The sequence below is a fragment of the Ornithorhynchus anatinus genome, chromosome 3 (genome assembly GCF_004115215.2).
Source record: "Ornithorhynchus anatinus isolate Pmale09 chromosome 3, mOrnAna1.pri.v4, whole genome shotgun sequence".
Lineage (NCBI taxonomy): Eukaryota > Metazoa > Chordata > Mammalia > Monotremata > Ornithorhynchidae > Ornithorhynchus > Ornithorhynchus anatinus.
In genome coordinates, this window is record NC_041730.1 from 82,109,510 (window position 1) to 82,135,538 (window position 26,029).

The following is a 26,029-nucleotide window of genomic DNA, read 5'->3' on the forward strand; positions in this document are numbered from 1 at the left end:
GTGAGGGGGAAGATGAATGTTTTTCTCATGTAGTGGGAGATTCTGCGTGGGCTACAGAAATGACCCTTAAGTTGGTTTGCACAGCACTTAGCTCATCTCTTGGCCCGACTCCCCTCATCCTAGAGCAGGGGGCTCTGAATCTGGTGTTTGGGAGGATTTGGGCTCTGGGATGGGGACTGCGTTTTGTTTGCCCTCCTGCAAGGTCAACATGAAAAGGGAAATTCGGGCTTAGATCTCAGACGACTGCTCAGGGTGGAACTCTGAGAGGAACTGATTCTCCGGAAGGGGCAGTGCTGCCGTGAGCTTTACTTCCTAGATATCATCCTCCCTGGTGTGATGGCCCCATTGGCACAGGTTCATGAGAGAGAAGGGTAAGGCAAAGGTGAGCAATGATGACCCAGGTCTCATGCCAACATGGGGGCCCCATTTCTGCTCAATTAAATTCCAGAAAGAATACGCAAAGCCAGGCTTTCCCAGTGGGCCTCTAGTCCAGACCAGAGGAGGAGGGTTTCCTCCCAGAGAAGGGGGCTGTTAAACTACAGTGAGTTTCTGAAGAATTTGGGAACTCTACTAAGTGAGTCACGAGTCCTATTTTCTTTATTCCCACCCCAAAAGAAGCAGCATGGCCTGGTGGAAAAAGCATAGCCCTGGGAGTCAGAGGACCTGGGTTCTAAGCCTAGCTCTGTCAATTACTTGCTGTGTGACCTTGGGATAGTCACAATTTCTCTGTGGCTCAGTTTCCTCAACTGTAAAATGGGGATTAAATCATATTAAAGCACTTAACCAATGCCATCAAAAACTGCCAAAGACAACTTCCCACAGTGCTCCACAGCTCCTCCACCCTACATCACTCCCCAACTCAAGAAACCAAACCACAAGGACTGGTACTTCAAGGGGAGAGAGGTGGGACATCAGGTTTTTGAACTCAGAGACCCCCAGCACTAAGCCAAGACCTTCATCCAATTGTCCCATCATAGTAGGGGGTTTGGAGTGGATTGTCTGCTCTTTTGCCTCCCAACTAGAGTGGCATTAGCATCTTCATACCAACCCACCAAGTATGTGTCTGTTGAAGATTCCCTTAGCAGTCTTCAACGTCTCTCTTTATATAACCTCAGATGAATGAACTATCAGTGAACTCTCAGTGTCATATCCACATCACCAGCTGTAATCCCTGCCCACAAGGAGCTCATGACCTAGTAGGGAAGATAAACTGGTAAAAGTTAATGACAACATTTAGGAAAGTAGATGAGAATGATTAGAAACATGCAGAAGAATGTTAATAAATGAAAAAGATAAATATATGAAAGTTCTGAGAGGATGGCCTGGGAATAGTGGGATATTAATCAGGGAAGTCTTCCAGGAGAAAGTGGCTTTCAAGAAGGTTTGAAAGGAAGGGAGAGACTTGGTTTGGAGAAGCCAAAGAGGTAGGGTGTTTGAGCTTTAATAATAATAATAATAATAATAATAATAATAATGTTGGTATTTGTTAAGCGCTTACTATGCGCAGAGCACTGTTCTAAGCACTGGGGTAGATACAGGGTAATCAGGTTGTCCCACATGAGGCTCACAGTCTTAATCTCCATTTTACAGATGAGGGAACTGAGACCCAGAGAAGTTAAGTGACTTGCCCACAGTCACACAGCTGACAAGTGGTAGAGGCAGGATTTGAACACATGACCTCTGACTCCCAAGCCCGGGCTCTTTCCACTGAGCCACGCTGGGAGCCAAGAGCTATAGGTCTGAGATGAAATTGTTGAGATTGGTGAGGAAATCTGTTTAGAAGGAGCAAAGAAAGACTTGTGATGGTGGGTGGGGATGATGATTCTCTTTCCTTTCTTCCGAGGCTAGACCACAGAGCTGAACTTCCCACAGTCAATCTTCTCCCCTTTTTCTCTGCCCCCAAAGCCAAACAATCCTCAGCAGATGAGTGCAGAGAGGAAAAACTTCGGGTCCTATTTCTGTGCTGATGAGCCACATGTTACCCCTCTGACAACCGCCCCTCCTCCCACCAACCCAGTCAGCCCCCGTCAGCCCTCAGATTTCAGGGGTGCCCATCTGACTGGACGATTTCAGAGTCACCCTTGGTAGCTCTGGGCAGCAGGAGAACAAAGCTTCCTGAGATAATTAATAAGCAAGGTGGGGAAAAAGTTAGATATTACAGACAAGACAACCCATCTAACATGCAATGGCAGGACAATATAACCCCTTCTTCTCAAGCCTGGAGTTTTCAACAATAGGTGTGAGATAAAGGACAGGCTTCTGCCCATTACTAATTAATTTGGCTGTTATGGAAGGGAAGAAAAATTTTTTTTTCTGTGTGATATAAGTGATAGGGTGCAAAGGACTCATGCCTCCTTTCTGTCCCCCACTCTGCCCCCGGTTGGCTTGGGACTTGGGGTTCCCTGAGTTCGCATTTTCTTCCCTCCCCAGCACTGGTCCCCTGTGTCACCTTAAACAAATTACCCCAGGAGGGTATAATGTCCAACCCCTATACCATTAAAACAGAAACAATGCCCAACAACTATACCATTAAAATAAAAACAGAAAAAAAAAACCCCTCTGAGGGTATTTCCTCCCATGGGCAGAGGAGAGTAACCAGAGAAGAATCAGGTCCTCTATTCTCCACTATGAACACGTTTCCAAAGCAATCTGACAGCATTAAGGGTCCGTTTTTCTACAAGAGAAAATGCAATTTCACGATATTGAAAACACAGTCAGAGTATTGGCCATAATCTTTACAAGTGCCAGAAACTTGCAAATAATCTGAGCTGCCTTATCAAATTCCCTCTGTCAGTCATACACTGGATTGTTTTTCCTGGGGCTGCTTTCATGTCCAGGGGCTGCACAAAAAAGACAGTGTCACCAGAGACACAGACCTGTCTAATAACCACAAGAAAAACAAGCCGATGAAGGGATTCCTGCCTGTGTGTGATCCATTTAAATAGAGATTTTTAGCAACAGGCATAGGTCGGCCTAGCTGAACAGCTTCCCTTGACAGCTGTTAAGAAGAAAATTTCCTCCATTAGGAATAATGGCTTTCAAGTGCTCAGTAACATTATGGTCCAAACATGGACAGTATCTATGTTTAATGGCTGCAACCTAGCCAACACGTTGAAACAGATTCACTGGCTTCAGCAGAGCACATTGCCTATAGAGGTGATTCGGTCACAACATCAAGACACATCACCCTTATCCTCCCTGGAATGGTCTGTGGGCTGGGCCCACCCAATACTAGGTACTTAAGGGTACCAGGGACCCAGGAAGCGTAAGTGCATGCTCTTACCAATTGATTAATCGGTCAGTGATTATTGAGTGCTGAATCGGTGAGAAGCAGCATGGCTCAGTGGAAAGAGCCTGGGCTTCGGAGTCAGAGGTCATGGGTTTGACTCCCGGCTCTGCCACTTGGCAGCTGTGTGACTGTGGGCAAGTCACTTAACTTCTCTGTGCCTCAGTTACCTCATCTGTAAAATAGGGATTAACTGTGAGCCTCACGTGGGACAACCTGATTACCCTGTATCTACCTCAGCGCTTAGAACAGTGCTCTGCACATAGTAAGCGCTTAACAAATGCCAAGATTATTATTATTATCGGTGCAGAGCAATGTTCTAAGCATTTAAAAAAGGGAAAATTAGTTAGGAGTCACAATCCCTGACAGCTAGGATTTTACAATCTAGCAAGGGTAGAAAGACATTAAAATAAATTACAGGATTGGGGAAGCAACCATTTTAAATATATCATCATCATCAATGGTATTTATTGAGTGCTTACTATGTGCAGAGCACTGTACTAAGTGCTTGGGAGAGTACAATATAGCAGAGTTGGCAGTCATGTTCTCTGCTTACAGTCTAGAGGGAGAGACAGACATTAATATAAATAAATAATTTATAATACATGATTTAACAATATGTAATACATGATTTAATAATATGTACATGACTGCTGTGAGGGAGGGAAGGGAGGGTGAGTACGTTAAATACTTTATGGGTTAAGAGCTTAATTCATAGGTGACACAGAGGGAAAAGTAGGATAGGAAAATATTAGTCAGAGAAGTCTTCCTGGAGGTGATGGGGTTTTAGTAGGGCTTCGAAGATGGGGAAAGTAGTGGTCTGCGGAATGCGAAGAGGGAAGGAGTTCCAAATAGTGGAGGAAGGGGATTAACTAGAGTATGATGGTGAGAGGGACAAGAGTGAGGCCCAGTGAGTAGGTTGGCCGAGTAGATTGGCATCAGAGAACCCAAGTCTATGGAGTGGGTTGTTGTGGGAGAGGAGTGAGGACAGGGAATGAGAAGAGAATTGGTTGTCTCAAAGCTGATGGCGAGGAGTTTCCATGTGTTGCAGAGTGGCATGAACAACTTCTGGAGGTTTCTCAGGAGTGTAGCACACCTAGTGAATAGAACACAGGCCTGGGAGTCAGAAGGAGCTGGGTTCTAATCTTGGCTCCACCACTTCTCTGCTATATTACCTTGGGCAAGTTATTTAACTTTTCTGTGCCTCAGGATCCTCATCTGCCAAATGGGGCTGAAGACTTTGAGCCCAACGTGGAACAGGGATTTTGTCCAACCTGATTAGCATGTATGTACCCCAGTGCTTATTACACTGCCTGGCACATAGTAAGTATTTTAAAAGTACCACCACCAGAAGAGTGGGTACGTGTGCTCCAAATGAGGTTTTAGGAAAATGATCCAGAGTGAAATTTGGACTGGAGAGGGCAGCCTCCTTCCGAATTTCCAGATGTGGAAGAAGCCATTGTTTCACTCCAAGCTATTTTGTTTGGGCTTCCACCAAGCTCAATCCACATCACTGATCAGACCTGTGAATTTTCAAACTGGTCTTTCTGACTTTTCAGCTCTTTGCAACCTCCCTCCCTCCCGAGCCCCAACTCACTTGTTTCCCCTCAAAGGCCCTACTCCTTTTCCACCCCTCCCTCTGGATAAAAAATCATCACTCCAGTACAGGAGAAGGAAAGACACAGACCGTGTCTCTGAGGAGCTTACTTGTAAATGGGAAGACAAGGAAGCCTAAGACAAAGAAACCACACTTGAAAGAGGGGGAGAATAGATACACATTTCAAATGCATGTGTATAAATAAATCAGTATCAAATACCAGGAAAGAGAGTGGTGCTGAGGTGGAGGTCCTTGATCTCCCATCCATGTTGGAGATGGGTATCTAGGCTACAGGATCACTGAACCCTAAGATCCAGGTGTTTGGAGGACTGTGGGTTTGGAAACTCACTCTGATAGGCTATTATCTAAATTGTCTTTGTCGTACTTTTGGAAGGCAACTCACCCTTCTTCTCCCCCATCTCCTGTTCCCACCCACACCCTGCCATTCTCTGCTGGTGAGAATTCCCCTGGAATTTTCTGGGAGATTGATAAATTCACTAGAGGCCCACTAATGAAATCTGAGGCCACACTGATTCCTTAAGTGGTCCTTTGTGGGGCACTTCAATCAATCAGCCAACCAACTAGCTAACCAATCAATCAATCGTCTTCTTTCTTTCCCCTTTTGTTTAATTTCAAATGGTTCAGTGTAGCCTGTTGACATTTATTTTTCTCTATGGGTCTTCCCCCCCAGCTCTAGAGTGTAGACTAGGAAATGTGTCTGAATTAATTGTCCATGTATTCTCCCCAGTGCTCTGTATGGTGTCTTAGGAATTACTGAGTGATTAACTGGTGTGTTTTGTGCATTCACAGTGAGTTTAAAGCTGGGTTAGGACCCTGTCCATACCCTGGAGAATATTCAGGACTTGCCTGCTTTATAGGATCTCACCAGCATTATTCAGGACATAGGATGAAGCAGCACTGAATTATTCCCTTGTTAAGGTGGTTTTGTTTAGTATTATGATTTTCTCTTTGGCACAGGGCCGGAAGAATGGAGGCACCTTTTTGGTAGTGCTGAGGAATGAGGAGTCTCTATTGCAAGTCTCAAAATAAGAAGAGACTCTATAGGGGGAGAAACAGCATGGCCTAGTGGAAAGAGCACAGGCCTGGAGTCAGAGGACCTGGGTTCTAATCCTAGCTCTGCCAAATGCTTGCTGTGTGACTGTGGGCAAGTCACTTAACTTCTGCATGCCTCAGTTTCCTCAGCAGTAAAATGGGGTTTCAATTCTCCTCACTATTGGCTTCAAAACTCTCCATCACCTTGTCCCCTCCTATCTCACCTCCTTTCTCTCCTTCTACAGCCCAGTCTGCACACCCTGCTCCTCTGCCGCTAACCTCCTCACTGTGCCTTGTTCTTGCCTGTCCCGCCTTCAATCCCTGGCTCATGTCCTACTGATGTCCTGGAATGCCCTCCCTCCTCACATCCTACAAACTAGCTCTCTTCCTCCCTTCAAAGCCCTACTGAGAGCTCGCCTCCTCCAGGAGGCCTTCACAGACTGAGTCCCCCTTTTCCTCTGCTCCTCCTCCCCTCCCCATCGCCCCTACTCCCTCCCTCTGCCCTACCCCATTCCCCGGCCCACAGAACTTGTGTATATTTGTGCGTATTTATTATTCTATTTATTTTATTGATGTTGTGTATATAGCTATAATTCTATTTATATATTTTGATGGTATTGATGCCTGTCTACTTGTTTTGTGATCTGTCTCTCCCTTCTAGACTGTGAGCCCATTGTTGGGTAGAGATTGTCTCTATCTGTTGTTGAAGTGTACTTTCCAAGTGTTTAATACAGTGCTTTGCACACAGTAAGTGCTCAATAAATATGATTGAATGAATGAATGAACAGATATTCCCTCAGTGCCAGCCCTGAGAACTGAGCAGTTTTTTTAATGGTATTTATGAAGTGCTTACTATGTGCCAGGTACTGTACTGAGCACTGAGATAGTTATGAGTTAAGATACAAGTTGTAAACCGACTGTCAGGTTGGACACAGTCCATGTCCCAGCTGGGGCTCCCAGTCTTAATTCCCATTTACAGATGAAGTAACTGAGGCCCAGAAAACCAAAGTGACTTGCCCAAGGTCATACAGCAGACAAGTGGTAGAGCCAGCATTAGAACCCAGGTCCTTCTGATTCCCAGGCCTGTTCTCTGTCCACTAAGCCACATTTTTGTGTTTTGAACCCAAAGTCCAGTGGGATATAGTGAAGTGTAGCACAAGGGATAGAGAGCCACAATGGCATGGAGGTCCAGAGTGGGATTGATGCCACATCCCCAACCTTGTTACCCATATTCTGTGCTATCATGCCATTTCCATGTCCTATAAACTCATACTTTACAGGATTCTCGAATCCCTGTGCAGAACATTTGGTATTAAAAAATCTTAGGTCTGATTTGCTTAATTGCTTTACCCCTTGAGCCAGAGTCATATCTTTGGTTTTCATCAATCAATCAATTGGTTGTGTTTATTGAGCACTCACTCGGCACAGAACACCGTACTTAGTACTAGGGAGAGCTCAGTAGAATCAATAGACATGATCCCTGGCCTCAAAGAGTTTAGAGTTTAGCCGGTGGGAAACAGAGAGTAAAATAAATTACAGGTAGGGGAAACAACTGAGTATAGAAACATGTGCCTGGGTGCTGAGCTGGAGACTGGGGCAGGAGCCAACATGCTTAGTGGGTATACACTCGAGGGCAATTTTCACTGTCTGGTTCCTGGCTCCAAACCCCACTGATGCTAAATGTCCTCCAAATGGTAATGACTAGGCACAGATGGTAGATGAGTGTAATCCATAGACCCTAGACTGTAAACTCACTGTGGTCAGGGAACGTGTCTACAAACTTATTACTGCACTGTGTATGTTGATCTGCACACAGTAAGTGTTCAATAAGCACAACTGATTGATAATCGCAATGTTACTGAGTGACTGAGACTTTACTTGTAAACAGTGGGTTTTTAATGGTATTTCATTCATTCATTCACTCATTCAATCATTTATTGAGCACTTACTGTGTGCAGAGTGCTGTACTAAGCACTTGAGAGACCACTTGGGAGAGTAAGTTGTTAAACGCTTATAATGTGCCAAGCACTGTTCTAAGATCTGGGGTAGATACCAGCTGATCAGGTTGGACGCAGTCCATGTCTCACATAGTCTTAATCCCCATTTTACAGATGAGGTAGTTTGAGGCACAGAGAAGTGAAGTGACTTGCCGAGGATCATACAGCCGACAAGTGGTGGAGCTGGGTTTAGAACTCAGCTCCTTCTGACTCCCGGGCCCGTGCTCTATCCATTAGGCCATTCCGCTTCTTACTAGGCCATGCTGCTTACTAAGCCTTGGTTCCTTGCTTTCCTACATGCTGTTGAAATTGTTCACGGAATCCCTCTTGGTTAGTGGGGATTTTTTGATTAATAATTAAATACATCCATTATAACTGGGTCCCCCCTACGCTCTATTTTACATGCTCAGAGATTTGGTGTTTATTGCCTGTTATGGTGGTAGACTCTCCTTCCATACTATATTAAGCACTGGTGGGATAATTCATTCAAAAGTGTTTTTACGGAATTGCACTATCAGTGTCTATTTCTATCTAATTCAGGTGAAGGAAAGGAGCTGTGAAGGCAAGATGTGGATTTCCTGGTAACGTTTCTTTCAGCTGTGGCTGCAACAGAGAGCTGGTGGCCCCTAATGGTTGCTCCGTAGGTTCCACACACTGTCTCAGGGACGTGGTATCTCCACCCACCCTAGGCCACTCTTTGATGCAGAGAATCATCATGACTGAGAAGCAGTGTGGTCTCCTGGAAAGAGCACAGGCCCAGGAGTCAGAGGACCTGGGTTCAAATCCTGACTCTGCCACTTGCCTGCTGTGCAACCTAGAGCAGGTCATTTAGCTTCTCTGTGCCTTGGTTTCCTCATCTTAAAATGGGGATGAAATCAATCAATCAGTGGTATTTATTGAGTGCTGACTGTATCCTGAGAACTGTTCTAGGCAGTTGAGAGAGAACAATACAGTAAAGTTGGTAGGCACAATCCCTGCCCACAGAGGGAGGCAGACACTAAGCAGTTAAGTACAATATGTGTAAAATAATGTACACATAAAGGAAATGAGACAGTATAAGGAATACGTATATAAATGTTGTGGAGCTGGGGGTGAGGCGAAATACATGTTCGCCCTTCCCCTTAGGTCATGTGTCTGACCTGGTTATTTTGCATCTCCCCCGGCGCTTAGCACATAGTAAGTACTTAACAAATACCACTATTATTATTATTATTTAGGAAATTTCCAGTGGTTTCAGTGGAGTTCTTGTGTCAAAGGGAAGTGCAATTGGTGAAAAGGGGCTGGAACTGATAAGGACCAGTTGACCTAGTGGAAAGAGCTTAGGCCTGGGCTTTAATCACAGCTCCACCACCGATCTGAAGTGTGACCTTGGGCAAGTCACTTTGTTTCTCTGTGCCTCAGTTCCCTCATCCATAAAATGGGGATTAAATCCCACTCCCTCCTTCTTAGATTGTGAGCCCCATGTGGGACAGGGACTGTGTCCAACCTGATTATTTTGCATCCATCCCAGCTTAAAACAGTGTTTGGCATACAGTAAGCACTTAAGTACAATAATAATAATGATAATTATTATCAGGGTTGGTGTCTGATCTGATTATTTCTATCTAGCCCAGTGCTTAGTATAGAGCGTGACACATAGTAAGCACTTAAAAAAAATTCCACATTACTATTATTTAGTAGTTATTCTAGGTATTTCCACTTTTATGCCCATAGAAAGTTGTGTTTCCTGTAGAGTTTTTATGAAGCAATCAAACTAACCAGTGTTAACCCAAGACCAGGCTCTTCTCTTCTAAACCCAGAAAACTCTCACTGGCTCCAATCTATTTAGTATTCTTGGGCTCGGTCTGTTCAGAAATGAGGATGTGGGTGCCAGGCCTCGTCTTATGCTGTAGAGTCATCTATAGCGACTCCATGGACACATCTCTCCCAAAACACCTCACTTCATCTGCAACTGTTCTGGTAGTGTATCTGTAGGGTTTTTTTGGTAAAAACACAGAAATGGTTTACCATTGCCTTCTTCTGCACAGTAAAATTGAGTCTCTGCCCTCAACTCTCTCCCATACCACTGCTGCCCAGCACAGGGGAGTTTTGACCTGTTGCAGATGGCCTTCCATTCACTAGCCACTGCCCAAGCTAGGAATGGAAAGGTTATACTTCTGCTTGTCTCTCCCTCCCATAGTCGAGTCTGGTAGAGTACTGGAAACTCTCCAGGTGCAATCTTGAGAGGGATTGGTGAGTATAGCAGTGGTAATAACTAACATTTATGGAGCCCCCCTAGGTGTATTGCAATAAGCACTAGGGACGTACGAAACAAGCAAGGGATACATTCCCTACTCACAAGGAGCATACAGTCTAAAGGGAAAGACTGTCATAAACCTTTTCTAGTGGAGTCAAAATAAATATTTGCATCTACGGTTGAGAAGCAGTGTGGTCTATTGGAAAGAGCACAGGCCCGGAGAGTCAGAGGATCTGGGTTCTAATCCTGGATCTGCCAGAATTGATTAATGATTGAGTGATTGATTGACAGAGAGAATGGTGGTGTTATTACCTGAAATAGGAAAGTTAGGAGGGGGAGGAGATTTTGGAGGGATGGATCCATCAATCAGTGGTATTTATCGAGTGCTTACCAAGTGCTTGGGAGAACACAACACAACAGAGTTGGTAGACCTGTTTTTTGCCCATGGTGAGAAGCAGCATAGCCCAATGGAAAGAGAATAGACATGGGAGAGAGAGACCCTGAGTTCTTATCCTGCCTCTGCCACTTGCTTGCAGGGTGACCTTGGGCAAGTCACTTCATTCCTCTGTGCCTCAGTTTCCTCAACTGTACAATGGGGATTCAATACCTATTCTCCCTCCTACTTAGACTGTGAGTCCCAGGTGGGGTAGGGACTGGGTCCAACCTGATTAAATTGTATCTATCTCAGTGCTTAGAACAGAGCTTGACACACAGTAAGTGCTGAACAAAACCCATAAAAACTGTGGTGAGCCCACAGCAAGCTGCCTTTTTAATGACTATATGTATTTCCTGTGAAAAACAACAAGGAAGAGACTTTGCAAAGGCACTGATGCATCTACCTGAGGCAGGTGATTGCTGGCCTGTGGGGGTTGGAGCATGGAGGGAGGCGGGGCTTTCTCTCCATGTTCTAATCAGTAATGGGCCTGGAACAATCAATGACTGCCCCTTGGAATCACAGCTGCCATGCCTAAGACAGATAAAAGGTGGTTGCTTTGAGGTGTGCATGGGGGTATCTGGAGGTATGGGAGCAAGTTGGAGAGCAATATTTGGAAGTGGGAAGAAGAAGAAGCATTGGCAGAACAAGCTCCTTTGACCACAGACTGATATTGGACCCTTGGGTGGTGGAGTGAGTGAGTGAGTGAGTGTGTATATATATGTATATATATATATATATATATATGTATATATATATATATATATATGTCAGTCCCTTGTATGCTGGTAAAACTAAGGAAAAAGCTTTGCACATTAACCTTGGCGGTCAGAGGTGTGGATTGAACTCTACTAGGTGTCACTGAGGCTCCCTCAGCCAAGGAAGGTCGTGGTTGGTACAAACTGGGGGGCTCATGACAAAAACAAAAAACACAAGAACAAAATGAACTTAGTCTAGAGGGGGATGATGAGCAGTTTGAATTTAGACATGTTAAGTTTGAGGGCTTGTAGGACATCTAAGTGGAGATATCCTGGATACCTGAGGTGATGCAGGAGTGTAGTTTAAGTGAGAGGTCAAGGCTGGAGAGGCAGATCTGGCATTTGACCACAAAGTGGGAGTAGCAGAAGCCACGAGGGTGGATTAGCTCCTTGAGAGAGTCATGTAGTGAGGAGGAGAGGACCTATAACAGACTCTTGGAGGACACTCACAGTTTAAGGATGAGAAGCAGAAGAGGAGCCAGTGAATGAAACTGAGAAGAGGAGGAGTGGGTTAGTACCAGGCCAGGTAAACTGAGGCCTGATTGTGTTTTTGAGTGCCTAGTACAGTGTTCTGCCTGCAGTAAGTGCTCAATAAGTACTATTGAGTCACTGATTGAGGAGGAGGGAATGAATGGTTCACAGTGTCAAAGGTAGCTGAGAGAGGTCTAGGAAAATAAGGGCATCTCTGGGATTCTGAGGCAGGACCAAAGCCCCAGGAAAATGGGTAGGAAGCCCTCCACTCTCCTGTTAGGAACCCACATGCCTTTCCCCTTGCTCCTTAGTAACAGCAGTAATTGTGTTATTTGTTAAGCACTTACTATGTACTAAGCACTATGTTAACCACTGGGGTAACTTCATGATGATTAGATCAGGCACAGTCCCTGTCCCACAGGAGGCTCACAATCTAAGTAGGCGGGAGAACAGCTTTTGTATCCCCATCTTACAGAAGAGGAAAATGAATCACAGAGAACTTGTGACTTGTCTGAGGTCAATAGAGAAGCAGCGTGGCTCAGTGGAAAGAGCACGGGCTTTGGAGTCAGAGGTCATGGGTTTGAATCCCTGCTCGGCCACTTGTCAGCTGTGTGACTTTGGGCAAGTCACTTAAGTTCTCGGTGCCTCAGTTACCTCATCTGTAAAATGGGGATTAAGATTGTGAGCCCCACGTGGGACAACTTGATTCCCCTGTGTCTACCCCAGCGCTTAGAACAGTGCTCGGCACATAGTAAGCGCTTAACAAATACCAACATAGCAGGCAAGAGCCAGAGCCAGGATTTGTTCCCAGGTTCCTTGAGTCCCAAGCCCACGTTCTTTTCCAGTAGGCCATGCTGCTTTTCACTTTCCTTCCGAGGAAGGGCAGTAAGTGTTCTGGGACTCAGGGGCAGCCAACCATGGTAGAGCCCCTCCAAGGGTCAGACCCAGATGGACAGTCGTGTTCTCAGGGGAGAAGTGAATGAGACTCTCTCTCCCTGTTCACAGCCAACATCCCTTCTAGAACAGGATTCAGAAGAAACCTGGATGTGGGGAGCCTTGGGAAGCCTGAACCAGGCCGAGGAATCCAGCTGGTCAGAGTTCCATCTGGTCAGAGTCTGCAGAAACCTCCCCATGAATGCTGAGAAGCAAATTCCATCAGAAAACGCCCCTGTTCTTTCAATTCCAGGAACCCGAGTGGGAAGACGATCCTGCTCCCTGCTCCTTTATGGAGGAGGCACACCACGCAGTCAGTTAAGTTTGATTTGTTTCAAAGTTCCCTAGCGCTTGGTTCTAGGTAGGAGCTGAAAAAGAGATGGGGGAGACTGCTCTGCTTCGCCTTGAGATCATTTCCATTTCCTACTTGTAATAAGACCCAATTAGGATCAGCTCGGTCCCTCAGTGTTCATAAATGCAGGTATCGGCATGCTAAAACATGGAGAGAAGACGGAAGAAAGCTCTAATTGTCTTGTTTGTCCTGACCGCTTAAACAGCCAGCAGCTTCGGTGTGTATTTAAGAAGGACTCTGTATATAGAACTAACTCGGCTTCTCTTCACACGGGTGCCATGCGACCGCCTAGTTATGCTGATGAAGCCGCTTGGAGAGTCAGTAACAATTTCTGTCACTGAGTCCTCGAAGCCTGGGAAGAGAACACGAATCAAGGGGAGGAGATGGTGGATGGAGCCCTGCCTTGTAAGTTTGTTGAACTGAAGAATCCATTTTCCACTAGTATCCTGTTGGTTAACTGAAAATCAGAGAAGCAGTGAGGGCTAGTGGAAAGACCATGAGTGGAGAGTCAGAGGGCAGGATGGCTTAGTGGAAAGATCACAGGCCTGGGAGTCAGGGGACCTGGGTTCGAATCCTGGACCTGCCAATTGACTGCTGTGTGACCTTGGGCAAGTCACTGCTCTGTGCTCAGTTACCTCACCTATAAAATTGTGGTTAAGACTGTGAGCCTCATGTGGGACGGGGACTGTGTCCAACCTGGTTATCTTGTATCTACCCCAGCACTTAGTACAGTGTTTGACACACAGTGAGCACTTAACAAATGCCACAGTTATTATTATTATTATTATTATTATTATTATTGATAATCCCATCCTTGCCACTTGCCTGTTCCGTGATCCTGGGCAAGTCAGTTGACTTCTCAGTGCCTCACTTTGCTCATCTGTAAAATGGGGATTAGGACTCTGAGCTCCATGTGGGACAGAGACTGTGACTGGTCTGATTATCTTGTATCTACTCCAATGTTTAATACAGAACTTGGTACATATTAAATGCTTATCAAGTATTTATTATTATTATTATTATCACAGCCAATGAATAATCCACAGCCTGAACCAGAGTCCAGAGGCCTTCCCAGACTAAGTCCCCCTTTTCCTTAGCTCCCCTTCCCCCCATAGCCTTGACCCTCTCCCTTTGCTCTACCCCCCTGCCCCACAGCACTTATGTATATTTGTAAATATCTATAATTCTATTTATATTAACGCTTGTTTACTTCTGATGTGCATATATATCTATAATTCCATTTATTTATATTGATACTATTGATGCCTGTTTACTTGTTTTAATGTCTTTTTCCCCTCCTTCTAGACAGTGAGCCTGTTGTGGACAGGGATTGTCTCTCTTTCTTGCTGAATTGTACTTTCCAAGTGCTTAGTACAGTGCTCTGCATACAGTAAGTGCTCAATAAATATGACAATGAATAAATGAAACCTAGTGTGTCGTTCAGTCTCACACAAATATGTTGTTAGCAAAGCATCAACAATATCAGTGCTCCCAATATGTAATTAAGTGCTTGTGCTGTGAAAAGCACTTTTCTAAGTGCCTGATGTGTTCAGAGCACTGTAATAATACAACTGAATGAATAATAATAATAGTATATTTAAGCATGTACTATGACTCAAGCACTGGGCTAGGTATAGTTCAATCAGATTGGACACAATCCTTGTCCCACAGGGGACTCCCAGTCTAAAAGGAAAGGAGAACGAGTATTTAATCACTATTTTATAGAGCGGGAAACTGAAGCACAGAGAAATTCAGTGACTTACCCAAGTTACATGAGGCAAATAGCAGTGGTGGATTGGAATTCAGGCCTTCTGACTCCTACTCTTTCCAATAGGCTTCCACTAGGTCATGCTGCTTCTGTACTGAACACTTACTGTGTGCTGAGTACCTACTCTGTTCACATCACTGTACTTCAATCTATGAATCATATTTATTGAGCATTTACTTCAGGTTGAACACAGTATTAAATTCTTGCGAGAGTACAATATAACAGAATTGTTAGATGCATTCCCTGCCCACAGTGAGCTTATAACGTAGAGGGAAAGACAGACATATAAATAAATGAAATACGGATATGTACATAAATGCCATGGGACTGAGATTAGAGTGAATAAAATGTGCAAATCCAAGTTTAAGGGTGATGGAGAAGAGGAAATGGGGGCTTAGTTGAGGCAGGCCTTTTGAAAGAGATGTGATTTTAATAAACCTATGAATAATAATAATAATGTTGGTATTTGTTAAGCATTTACTATGTGACAACACTGTTCTAAGTGCTGGGTTAGATACAAGGTCATCAGGTTGTCCCACGTAGGGCTCACAGTCTTCATCCCCATTTTACAGATGAGGGAACTGAAGCAACAGAGAAGTTAAGTGACTTGCCCAAGGTCACACAGCTGACAAGCAGCAGAGCCAGAATTAGAACCCATGACCTCTGACTCCCAAGCCCATGCTCTTTCCACTAAGCCACTGGAGAATGAATATTGAATGTGAAAAGGAAGCTAGGCCAGAGTGGCGATGAGGAATCGGTGGTGAGAGGGTTGGCATTAGAGGAGCAAAGTATGCAGGCTGGGTTGTAGTAGGTGATTGAGTGTTTTAAAGCCAGTGGTTAAGGTTTTTCCATTTGAGGAGGTGGATGGGCAACCACTGGAGGTTCCTGAGGAGTGGGGAAACAGACTGGCAGCAAAGTGAAGAATGGACTGGATTGGAGAGAGACAGGAGGTGGGGAGGTCAGCAAGGAGGCTGATGCAGTAGTAAAGGCAGGGTAGGATACCTGTTTGGATTAACGTGATAAGTTTGGATGGAGAGGAAAGGGTAGATTTTAGTGATGTGAAGGTTGAACTGATAGGATTTGGTGACAGAATGTAGGTTGAATGAGAGGGCTGAGTTGAGGATAATGCCCAGGTTATGGTTTCATGACATAGGGAGGGTGGTGGTGCTGTTTCCAAAGATGATAAAATCAAGAGGAGGACAGGGTTTGAGTGGGAAGATGAGGGGCTCAGTTTTGGACATAATTTGTACTTGTGTGCAGAACACTACCAGATGCCAGTTGAACAAAAGAGTACTATACTATGTTGCCTACTTAATGCAGAGTAATAATAATAATAATGTTGGTATTTAAGTGCTTACTATGTGCAGAGCACTGTTGTAAGCACTGTGCTGTAGATACAGGGTAATCAGATTGTCCCACGTGAGGCTCTCGGTTAATCCCCATTTTTCAGATGAGGTAACTGAGGCACAGAGAAGTGAAGTGACTTGCCCACAGTCACACAGCTAACAGGTGGCAGAGCTGGGATTCGAACCCATGACCTCTGACTCCCAAGCCCGTGCTCTTTCCACTGAGCCACGCTTGAGTACTGTATTGAGCAACTGGGAACCATTTAGAAGAGCTGTTGATACAGGCCTTTCCCTCAAGGAGCTCACAGTTTAATGGGGGAAAATCCCTGAGCAAGGGGGGAATCTCATTCTGGTCGAAACACACCCTGATTCTAGAGGGAAGGCTGTCCCTGGTGGATGGATTCAGAGTTGGATTTTAAAATCCCGGGGGCTGGATTAAACTCAAACTCCAACACAAAGCTGTCACAGAGATGGAGCCTACAATGTGGCAGTGTGACGTCAGAGACCTTCCTTTTCTATGATGCTTGACTCTCCTTCCTAAGAGAAGAACATCCCTAGTCCACTCCGCTAGCCTTCAGAAAGCTCTGAAACAGCAGCAGGTTCCCTCCTCAGAGTCTACCTGAGGGTCCTCCAAGCTTCAGGGATCTGTGTGACTCGAGGCCTCTGGGGGGCTGTGTGTGTGTGTTTCTGTATGTGTGTGTGTGAGTGGGAGGTGTCCAGCCTCTGGGGGTCTGTTAGCCGGGGGACCTCCAGGATCAGGGGTCTATGTGCGTGACTGGGTGGGCCTCCATCTTCCAGAGATATGTGTGTGTGTGTGTGTGTGTGTGTGTGTGTGTGTGTGAGAGAGAAAGAGAGAGAGAGAGAGGGGCCACTAGCACCCGGGGATCCGTGTGTGTGACCGACGGATGTGCTTTCAGACTCTGAGGGACCATGAACGTGACCAGGGGCCACCAGTCCACATGTGTGACCGGGGAGTTTCGAGCCTCTGGGGGTCCATGTGGTGACTGGGAAGCTTCCAGCCTTTGGGGGTCCATGTGTGTGACCAGGAGGCTTCCAGCTTCTGGGGGTCCAGGTGCGTGATTGAGGAGGCTTCCAGCCTCTGGGGATCCATGCGTGTGACTGTGGGGCCTCCGGCTCCAGAAGAGGGACAGCAATCCAAAGGCAAGGCCACAGTTCTCCGGGCTGACAGAACATCTTGATGTGCAGGAGGAGTGCCAGTGAAGTGCTCCAAGGGACAACGCTTGCTAGACTTGGCCAATGACCTGGCCGTAGGAGCGGGAGTCCTGTGATGACTCTGCTTTGGCTCCAACTGAATCTGCTCCTAACTCTGGGGCATGCAATAGAGGAGTCTGAAGTGGAGATTGGGAAATTGACTTGAAGTCCAGAGGGTGGAAAGGGAGCAGGGATTCTATTGGAAGTGGAGTAAGGACTAGGAGTGGTGGACTTCAAAGAGCTACTAGGCTGGAAAGCCTCCATTTGGAGTCTTCTCAGACCTGACTGGAGACTCCTGAAGCCTGGGGTGAGTGAGACTGGTTGTTCAGTTCACACAGCTATAGGGGTCTTCGCTCCCATCACCCCTATGGGCCTGAAAGCCAAGCCCTATGGGGGTCAGAGTACAGAAGGGAGGATGGTGACATAGAAAAAGGGGCATCAGGGAGGAAAGGGAGCAGACCAGTTCTGGGGAGTTCGCAATGCTACACTCCCCTCCTTTCCATCGGCATGGTCAGCAGAACCTCAATCTGTTACCTGCTTGCAAGTGAGTTGCCATGACAACTTCAACTGGCCCCCACCTGGGTCACTGCTTTGGTCCAGCCACAGATGGCAGGAAAGTCAGTCAGGCGCCATGGACCTGATGCCTCTCTCATCTAAGGGCTTTTGGGCCTCCATCCATAGGAGGGCAAAGGTTCCTCGGGCCCTGGAGTGGCTCAGGCAGAGGTCTGGGCATTGGGCGCTGGGGGTAATGAGGCTGTAAGCCCAAAGGCAGTGTTCTGGGATTGATTGGCGACTACCGGGCAAAGGAAGTGGAGTCATTAGGAGGAATGAGGGGAGAGAGACCAACTCTCTGGGAAAGGAGGAGGAGGGAAGAAGATGAGCACTGTCATTAGAAGGAAAAGACAAAGCAGGGAAAAAACAGAAAAGTAATTTTCGTGCATTAGGCAAGAGATGGGAAATGGTTTACGGATCATTTAGTTTACGGATGGGGATAGGTTAGGAGTTAGATTATCAGGCAGAAAGTCAGTGCAGGGAAAAGGGAATTAATTTGTGAGATTGTAAAGAGGAAAATTGTTTGCAAGAAATACAGGGTTTTTATTGGAATGGTGTCTGGTTTAGCAGAAACAAGTGACTAGAAGCACAGCTGTCCATCAGGGAGCAAATGGCTCTGATAAAATCAACATCTTTAAGCACAGAGGCACCTTTCTACTCCCTGGGTGGTACAATAATCTCTCAGAGTCTCTGGCAGGGGAAAAGGCCCAGGAATGGGAGTTAGGAAATCCCAGCTCCACCGCTTGTCTGCTATGTGAACTTGGACAAGTTACATGACTTCTGCTTCCTCATCTGTGAAATGGGGATTATATACTTGTGCTCCCTCCCTCTTAGACTGTGAACCCTGTGAGGGACAGGAACTGTGTCCAATATGATTATCTTGTATCCACCCCAGAGCTTAATATAATGCTTGGCACATAGTACTGAACAAAAATCATGGATTGTCATTATTATTTATTAGCAGCACAGGCACCTGAAGTCTGGAAGGAGAGAGGCCCTCTGCCTCACTTTCAAGTCCCTAGAGGCTCAGGACCCAGTGTGGGTCACATCACCTCCTTCCTGGTACCCAACATTTTGGTAGGCTTGTCCCAAGTCAACCTTTGGGGTCACAGTGATATTGAAGGTGTGAGTCAGAGAGCCACTAGAGAATTCCGAGAGAAGCTGGAGTTGGGTTTTTTGTCAGGAAAATAAGAGCCATCAATTAAATGAAATCCAGGGATTAAAGTCTTGATAACCATGGGCAGGGCAGATAATGCCACTGGCACTCTCCACAGGAAGTCTATTCTCAGCATGTTTCTCTCTCCTTTCTGACTCCCTGAGAGGGGATCTGAATGTTGGAATACCATCCAGCCAAAGCTTTCAGGGTGTTTCTAGGAGACTTAGGCTCAAGCAATCCATGCCCTGTTGGTTCCACTTCCTCTGAACATGAAGGAAGTCCAATTCACTGGCTGGGAAAGCCCCAAGAATCCCTGCCTGTGGCAGAGTTGCCACCCACTTTCATCAGGAGCCAATGGAGATTCAGCCAATTGTGACCTGGTTTCCCTGCACTAAGGGAGACACTTATGAAACAAGACAATCTCATTGACAAAACAGCAAGGAGACCCAAAAGGCAAATATGGTCAACTGAGGATTAGAGCACGTGGGTGGAGAAAATGGGCAGGAGGCGAGAAATCATGGCTGGAGGAATCACATTGAAGGGCACAGATATTTAAATGGGCCTTGAAGATGGAAATCAGAGCCAGGCTGCTTATTACTGGCTTTCACACATGGTGGAAGCCCAGGAATACACTGATTTTAAGGAGACTGCACTGAGTGTCATTCCGAAAGAGTTTACAGATGCAGAAACTTGCCGTCTAGAACCAGGGAGAGAGTTTGTAAACTCTGGGAGAGGAGTCTGGCTGTTTGAAAGAAGATCAGTTCTTGTGAACTCTAAAGTCCCCCTCCTCCATATGTGTTTGTGATGATGTGGGTGCCAGGGCCCTGTCAGCAGATTGGGTGTCCTGTGTATGTCCTTGGAGTCTGTGATTATTTTTACAGGGAAGGAGAAGAGTTGGAACAGGCTCTTCTGCCAACAAGCATCAGCAGGAAAGAACCAAGGCTAAATATCTCCCTTCCCTCCCCCCACAGGGTGCAAGCAAGGTGGGCTTTCAGCTCTCAGTGGAAGAACAGGACAGAGAGAAAAGAACCCAGCCTGTCTCTATTGTTTTGTACCCTCCTAATCACTTAGAAAAGTGCTTTGCAGACAATAAGTGCTCAATAAATATCACTGACCAACCAGCCCTTGGCAGTCCCTACTGAGGTCTTGGGTACATCAGGAGGATAAGCTGCATTTGGGGGTGTTGGGTTCAGCCTCTCAGACTCCCAGGGCAGTACTTGGCTGCAGCTGTCTTCCCATGTTGCTCTCCCAGTCCTTTCCACATTCCCTCTGGCTCAAGGTCTGTCTCCATCTTGCTTTGCTCCAACTCCAGGACCTTGTCTCATTCACTCAGTAGATCCTCTGGAGGCTGCCTGGAGGCTTTAGGACTACTGGGCTTGGGTAGAGGCCACCAGATTCCCAATAGCCTCTCCATGAAACTCTGTGGTCACCCCCACACTTGCTCCAAGATTGTGTTTGTTTGTTCATCCCTCCTCTGCCTGCTGGTTGGACTGGCTTTGCCCTCCCCTCTCCCTTTTTATTTTATGGCCTTTCCAAGAGAACGAGGCCAGTGATGCAGACCTGACTCCCAGCTTTCACTTTCAATGGGGCAGTGTTTCTTGGGGGTTTCCAAAGAGGTCCTGATCTTCTGAGGGGAACTACTGGCATATTTCATGGTATAGTCGATAGAGCACAGGCTCGAGAGTCAGAAGATCATGGGTTCTAATCCTCGCTCTGTCACTTGTCTGCTGTGTGGCCTTGGGCAAATCACTTCACTTCTCTGTACCTCAATTACTTCATCTGTAAAATGAGGATTAAGACTGTGAGCCCGGTGAGGGACAGGGACTATATCTATCCCAGGGATGTTGTATCTATCCCAGTGCTTAGAACAGTGCTTGGCACATAGTATGTGCTTAACAAATACCATCATCATTATTATTTCATTTCAGAGCAAATTCACAGAACCGACCCTGACAAGAGGCAGCCTCATCAATTGTAACTTATAGGAACCTGACATCTCTCAAGGGGGCTGGTTGGTTCTCAGGCGGCAGCTCACAGAGCGGGGGTCACCAAATTTTGTGGATTCTGAGGACTAACCCTGCCTTGGGTCGATGATTCTTTGTGTGAATCTGGCTCCAAAGCAAATCCAGAAGCCATGTCGGACTCTGCTTGCTCCCATCTGGACTGTTGGGCTGAGGGAAGCTGAAGCTGTGTACAACAATCCTTCTTCTCCCTTTTCTCAGAGGCAGCAGGACCCTGGGGTCTCCAATGTTTGGTTGGAGTTGCTCAGTGCCCTTGTCCTGAGCTAATCTTGGGTTGGCTGGCCTGTCCTTATTTTCCTGACACCCTGTCTTGGGCCTCTGTTTCCTCTTCAGTGAAGTGGGGATAAGACTAACCCACTGAGAAGAGCAGTTTGGAAGATAAATGGCTTGGGAAGTGGTTACATAACCTGGCCCCTTCTTGACTTAGCCTAACCTTCCCAATGCCTCCTCCACCTGAAATTTTCAGCCCCTCAGTCCTTGCTGAGAACACTCACCTAACTTGGGGTACTCTCCCCTCCCCTCTCTGTTTCACCAAAATTAGTCTCTTCCCTCATTCCAATCGTTCTCTCAACACCTTTCCCTAACAAGCCCTGAGAGAATATGGGCCTGGGAGTCAGGAACCCTGAATTTAATCCTAGCTTTGCCACTTGCCAGCTGTTTGACCTTGGTCCTGTCAATCAATCTATGTGTGGTATTTACTGATCCATTTACTGTGTGCAGATCACTGTACTAAGTGCTTGTGAGAGAATAATGTAATAGAGTTGGTAGACACATTCTCTGCCCACAAGGAGCTTACAGTTTTGAGGGGGATCCAGTGATTACAATAAATAAATGAATTATGGTATATGTGCAGTGAGGCCAAAGGTGGGGTGAATACCAAATGTCCAGAATCAATCAATCAATTCTATTTATTGAGCAATTACATTAAGCAGAGTACTGTACTGTACTGTACTGTACTTGGGAGAGTACAATATAACAGATTGGTATATACATTCCCTGCCCACAGCAAGCTTACACTTTAGAGTGGGGAAGCAGACATTAATATAAATAAATAGATTATGGATGTGTACATAAGTGTTGTGGGGCTTAATGGAGGGGGGGTGTATATAGGGAGCAAATCAGGGTGACTAGAAAGAAGTGGGAAAAGAGGAAATGAAGGCTTAGGGAAGGACTCTTGGAGGAGATGCACCATCATAAGGCTTTGAAGATGGGGAGACTAATTAATTGTCAGTTATGAAGGGGGAGGGTATTCCAGAGCTGAGGAAGGAAATGGGTGAGAGATCGGCAGGGAGATAGACAACACTGAGGTATAGTGAGTAGGTTGGCATTGGAAGAGTTAAGTATGGAGGCTGGGTTGTAATAGGAGAGTAGTGAGGTGAGGTAGGAGCGGGAAAGGTGATTGAATGCTTTAGAGCCTAGACTACGGAGTTTCTGTTCAATGTGGAGGTGGGTGAGCAGCCACTAGAGGTTCTCAAGGAGTGGAGAAACATGGACTGAATGTTTTTTGTAGGAAAATGATCTGGGCAGCAGAGTGAAATATGGACTGGAGTAGAGAGAGAGAGGAAGCGGGAGTTCAGCAAGGAGGCTGATGCAGTTATCAAGATAGGATAAAATAAGTGTTTGGATTAACATGGTGGCTGTTTGGAAGAAGAGGAGAGGGTAGATTTTAGCGATGTTGTGAAGGTCGGACTAACAGAATTTAGTGATAGATTGAATATATAGGTTGAATGAGAGAGATTAGTCAAGGATAATGCCGAGGTCCCAGGCTTGTGAGACAGGAAGAATGGTGGTGCTGTCTATAGAAAGTCAAGGGAAAGACAGTGTGTGGGTAGGAAGATAGGAGTTCTGTTTTGGAAATGGGTAAAGGATAAAGATCCAAATGCACAGATGACACACAGGGAAAGGGAGACAGGGAAAAGAGAGATTAATTGTGGAAGTGATCTTGGAGGAAATGTGACCTTAATAAGGCTTTTAAGGTGGGGCAAGTTGTGGTCTGACATATATGGAGGGGGAGGGAGTTCCAGGCCAGAAGAAGGATGTGGAAAAGGGTTTGGGGGCAAGGTAGACTAGATTGGCGCACACTGAGCAAGCTGGGACTACTGGAATGACGTGTGCTGTAGTAGATCATTGAGGTAAGACAGGAGGGGGTGATCTGATTGATTCTTTAAAGCCAATGGTATGAGGTTTCTGTTTAATGTGGAGGTGGATGGGCAACTCCTGGAGAATCTTGAGGAGTAGGGTGATGTGGGCTGAACGGTTTTTTAGAAAAACGATCCCAGCAGCAGAGTGAAGTATGGACTGGAGTATGGGAGACAGAAGACAAAGATGTCAGTGAGGAGGCTGATGAAATAATAATGATAATAATTGTGGCATTTATTAAGTGCTTACTGTATGCCAGGCACTGTACTAAGCACTGGGTTGAAAACCATGAGGTATATAAATGGGGATTTAGAACCGTGAGCCCCATGTGGGGCAACCTGATTACCTTGTATCTACCCCAGCACTTAGAGCAGTGCTTGGCACATAGTAAGCGCTTAACAAACACCATAATTATTAGTATTATTATTATTACAAGCAAATTGGTTTTGACACAGTTCCTGTTCCACGTGGGGCTCACAGTCTCAATCTCCATTTTACATATGAGGTAACTGAGGCACACAGAAGTGAAATGACTTGCCCAAGATCACACAGCAGAGTGAAGGAGCAGGATTAGAACCCATGACCTTCTGACTCCCTGGCCCGTGCTCCATCCACTATGCCATGCTGCTTAGTCAAGGCAGGATATGATGTGTGCATAATTGTGTATAAGAAGTTGCTTAACTTCTCTGTGTCTCAAATTTCTTCATCTGTAGAATAGGGGTCAAATACCGGTTCACTGTCTGCCTTAGATAGTAAGCCCCATGGGGGATAGGGACTGTATCTGATTTTTCTTTTATTTTATTAATGGTATTTGTTGAGCTTACTATATGCCAGGCACTGTACTCAGATGCAAGCATATACAAGCTAATCAGGTTGGACGTAGTCCATGTCCCACTTGGGGCTTACAGTATTAATCCCCATTTTACAGATGAGGTAACTGAGACCTAGGGAAGTGAAGTGATTTGCCCAAGGTCACACAGCAGCAGACAGGGGGCAGACCCAGGTTTAGAACCCAGGTCCTTCTGACTCCCAGGGCAGTGTTCTGATTGTATTGTATCTACTCTACCACTTAGCCTAGTGCCTGGCACATAATAAACACTTAAAAATAGCACAAGTATCTTTATTAACCGTCTGTTACCCTAGATCAAGCCACCCCAGATCACATTTAGGTTTTTCTTCTCTCTAACTGACTGTAAGCTTGTTGAGGGCAGGAAGCTGATCTAATACTTTTTTTCTAATTCTTCTCACTACACAAAGAAGCCACGGAGTGGTCACTAAACCAATATTACTGCATTACTATTATTTTACCGCTATTTCTTCTTTAATGATGAGTTTCCAATCTTCCTTCAGATTCACACCCTCTGCTATTTTGTGTGTGACCAGTTGACCTCCCCTAGCGAACACAATGGAAACAAGAAAACCCAGAGAATGAAGAACCATCTGTAGCTTGTTTAGGGAGGTTTTTTTGAGTTATCTTCATCCACCAAAATGTGATGCATTTGCATAAAGCACCCTTGTTGAAGAAAAGTACCAATTAGCACCCAGGAATGAAACAAAAGCAATTGTTTCTCTTTTGCTAACTAATGAAGGGTAATTTCAATACTCTAGAGAAGAATGATGGCTCTTTTTATTAGATACAGCAGAGGCATAAACAGAATTGGGCATCATAAGCCCAAACTTGATGTGCTTTTTTTTATCATTTTTCACTGCCATTATTAAAACGTAAATTTTTATCGAAATGGAATCTCTACTCAAAAGGCAACCTATTTTGGAGCTTCCAAGATTTGAAGAAAACTTAAAGCACCAGAAAATATTCTCAGAAGGGGAAACACCACTCTGTGTTTTCTTTTATCCCCATGATCAAACTCTCTTTGGTTTTTAACGTGCACCTTTCAGCAGGAAAAAATACCAAGGATTTCAGATGAAAAGGGATTTTGCAAAACATTTGAACTCCTGAAAACAGGGGCGTGTAAAAATGAAGGCAATTTATCCCCAAGCAGTGACTACCTTAAGTCGGTTAGTGGGATTTTTCAGAGAAGATCTAGATTGCTCCTTGTGGGCAGGGAATGTGTCTACCAATTTTGTTGCATTATACTCTCCTAAGTGCTTACTACCTTGCTGTACACACAACATGCGCTTAATACCTTTGCCTGATTAATTGATTACTTAGGGCTCTCTAGATCAGGGTTCTGTGTTGCTGAACTACTTAGATTACTTTCCTTGAAAGTGAACTCAAAGGATCCAGTTATTTCAATCAGTCAATCAGTGATATTTATTGAATGCTTGCTTTGGTGGTAGACACATTCCCTGCCCAGAATGAGCTTGCAATCTAGAGAATTGCAAGTATATTTAGATCTTCATTTGGACAAATAGATGGGAACCTCTCTGATTTTTGAAGCCCTCTATGGGGCCTAGGGGAGTGGGAGGAAGGAGTCCCTGGCTTGGAAATCTTCTCCAGTGCCTCTCATCTCCCATCTACTCTTTCATCTAACCTGAATCCCTCATTCTGTAGTTTCAGTTCACCACTCTGTTCTCTTTTCAGAGGAGTTGGAGAATAATTGACTATTGTTCACCTAACCAGGTCGAATGATACAAGTTTATCCCATCCTATAGAAGTAGAGTCCTTCATCCTATCTGGAAAAGAGTTGGTAGCTTGTAGTTTTGTTTATCACAACTGTATCCATTTGCCCAGAAAAATCTAGGGTAGGTTTGTAGAGGT

The 26,029-nt window shown here is 45.5% G+C and overlaps 1 protein-coding gene and 1 non-coding gene across 3 annotated transcripts in view; one reads left to right on the forward strand and one right to left on the reverse strand.

Annotated features, from left to right (window-relative positions):
• GRID1 (glutamate ionotropic receptor delta type subunit 1) overlaps positions 1-26,029 on the forward strand; it is an 842,873-nt gene that overhangs the window by 90,956 nt on the left and 725,888 nt on the right. The gene's annotated exons all lie outside the window — the stretch shown is intronic.
• On the reverse strand, positions 10,025-10,162 carry LOC114810591. The gene has a single exon (XR_003758287.1). It is a non-coding gene; the product is annotated as a small nucleolar RNA SNORA7 (small nucleolar RNA).